The following is a 3,301-nucleotide window of genomic DNA, read 5'->3' as shown; positions in this document are numbered from 1 at the left end:
TTTTTGAAATTGGTTGTTTTTGGTTCAATGAGGTTACTTTGATTTGGGTGAGGATTTAGTTTTGAAGCAAGGGTTGTATTTTGAGAAGAGTAAGATCCATGAGAATTTAAAATATAATCTTCAATTAAAAAAAGAGGATATTTGCCTTCTTTTTATTTTTTCTCTCAACTTTTGAAAATTCCATTTCTCTTTTTCTCTCAAGATTGCATAAACTCTCTTGTAAGAAAGTCTGCAAGAAAGTTTGATTTTCCTTATATATATAGCCCTTGTTTGAGCCACATTATTTTGGGAAAAAAATACATTTTTGAATAGTGTATTGATGAAAAATGTGTGATTAAAAAATAAGAAAAAATTTTGAATTTGCGTGTAATATTATTTTATTAAAAAATGTGTGGTTGAAATAATGTACAATCACTATTTAAGAATGAATTTTTTTTTTTCAAATAATGTGGATCAAACGGGGCCATAATATTTTGAAATCGAAACATGACAAAATAGCTTGCCATCTAGCAAAAAACTGTTTTGAAATAAAAATTTTAACGTCCTTTTGCAAAACTTCTTTAGATGCTTTGCAATCAGTTTTTAACATAAATTCTTTATTAATTAAATTATATTGAAATTTTGAAATATATAGTACAATAGATAAAATGTCCATTTTGATAGTCGAATAGTTCTTCTGAGGGCCGGTCCATACACCACTATGAAACCTAGCCAACTGTTCTTGATTTGACTCTTTTGAAATCTGTTTTAATACTCTACCAAAGTCTAAATTAGAGGCATCAATTTTGACAATAATGGAGGCAGTATGATCAATAATTGATAGACATGGAATATTTTTGACAGACTTTTTGACCTTTTGGACAGCAATTGTATGCTCATGACTCTATGTGTCCGAATTCTTTTATAATCTTTTGAAAAGAGGAGTACAAATCAAACATTATCTATTTGATAAAGTCTCCGACATAATTGATACAACCAAGAAAACTTTGAAGAGAAGATTTATCTAACATTTCGCAGGAAAAATTTTAGTAAAATCTAGACTTCTCTGAATTTGAATAATTGTACCTAATTGAATATTGTGACCTAAAAAACGAATTTGTGTTTGACATAAAACAATCATTTTAGCAAAAACTCCTAAACCATTATTCTTGATAATCTGTATGAATGCATTGATATGTTTCGAATGTTGTTCTATACTTTTTGAAAATATAAGAACACAATCTATATAAACAATAATGAAATTTTAAAAATGATTGAAAATATCGTTAATAATTTTTTGGAATTCAGAAGGGGCATTTTTTAGACCAAATGGTATAACATTTCATTCATATTGACCAAAAGGAACATTGAAAGAAGTTTTGTATCGATCTTCTCTTTAATTTGAATTTGCCAAAATCTCAACTTCATATCAAATTTTGAGAAGTTAACTGCTTTGGATAACGAATTCATTGAAGAGCAGTATTTAGAGGTTTATAATTGATTACAAGACGTGGAGCACCCGTTCAATTTCAATTGAATTATTGACATAGAAAGCTGAGAAACTCCAAGGAGATTTGCTTGGACGAATTAAACATATGTCAAATAAATCTTTGATTTTCTTGACACAAAAGTCTAATAATTCTTTGTTCATAGGAATAGGACGAGATTTCGTTGGAATGTTTGATTCATGAAAATTAGAATTACTAGGGAGAGAAACAACATGTTTCTTTCTTTCCCAAAAAGTATTTGGAATGGTCGAACGAATTTCCTTTTCAATTTGTTTTTGAAAATTTGAATTTTTTCAATAATTGAAGAGTTTAATAATTGTTCTTCAATTCTTTTAAAGTTAATTTATTCTTTAAGAAATTGAATATGATTTTTCTTCAAGTTAATATTATTAACAATTTTTGAAATAGCCGTTTCTTTTAAATAATTTACATCCTTATAAGAAGGAGGGTTCGTAAATTTGAAAAATATTTCCTGTTAAAAAATATTTGTAGTTAAGCCTTTTGAATCAACTTGAAAAGGATAAATTTGAACTATGAAAGGAGTACCAAGATTAACTTCTTGATCTAAATCTTTTACAAGATAAAAAATATTTTTGAAACAAATATTTGAATTACAAACATGGGCTTTAGAAAGTTTATAATTAATATTGAGTCTCTTGCCACTGACACCATAAAGACGCTCAATAGTTTTTTCAAAAATTTTTGTAGGGATAAGCCCTTTTCTAATACAATTTTGATTAGCTTCTGAATCAATAAGGACTTTAGAATTGGATTTAAATTCTTTATTGACTACAATAGTCATATTGCAGTGCCGTTTTTGAAGTTGAAATCGGTTAATGACATTAACATTTTCTTCTTCAGATTGAGATTGAGAATTATTTAATAAAAATTTAGAAGAGGATGAAGAAGAAGAGGATAAAGATTTGGATTTAGAAAATTTAGAGGATTGTGATATAGAATTTATTTTTGAATAATATTCATTATTCAAATCTTTTGCTTTAAGAATAATAACTTCCATTTTGATTTCTTTCATTTGATTTTCTAGATTAAAAATTTGAGATTTCATATTCTTGATTTTAAAGTTTAAATCTGGAATATAAACTTTTGAGGAGGATCCAATTTTAAATCTATTTAATATGTTTTGCATATTAATATCTTCAATGGAGGATGTGAACTTGAAGGAAGCAAAGAACTAAATTTCTTCTTTAAATTTGGATCATTAATTTGACCAATAATTTCTTGAATAATTTCTTCTTCTTTAGATAAAACATTTATAGTTTTACAACCACAAAATTCTTTATCATTACTTGAAGAAGAAGATTGAATATAAGTTTCTGTGTCAGAATCTTCTTGACCTTGAAAGACTTGTTCTAATTCTAAGTTAGACTCATTATCAGAACTACTAGAGTTTGTAAGATTGAGAAGTTCAAGTTTAATTTCTTCATCAATTTTAAGATTATTAATCTTTCCATTCAAAAGACATTTATTTGAATAATGATCTGTTTGTTTACATTTCGAACAAGTTTGGCTTTGAATTTCATATCATTGCATAATTTTAATCCTGTTTTATTAATATTATTGATAATCTCACCATAAGTAAGATCTTGATGATTTCTTTCTTCATAAATAATAGTATTTCTAACTTTCTCAGCAAATAGATTTGGAATTTCAGAAATGAAATTTTCTTTCCAATAGGATTGTTGACAGTCTTCGTAACATAATACGAGACAAGAACATATATTTATACCATTGAAAATCCTGAAGTTTTGGACATTTTAAATTCATTAAAATATCATTTTGAATTTGTAATAAAT

This window comes from Olea europaea, unplaced genomic scaffold (genome assembly GCF_002742605.1).
Source record: "Olea europaea var. sylvestris unplaced genomic scaffold, O_europaea_v1 scaffold2966, whole genome shotgun sequence".
In the NCBI taxonomy this organism is placed as follows: Eukaryota; Viridiplantae; Streptophyta; class Magnoliopsida; order Lamiales; family Oleaceae; genus Olea; species Olea europaea.
Note: the sequence above shows the minus strand (reverse complement) of the source record.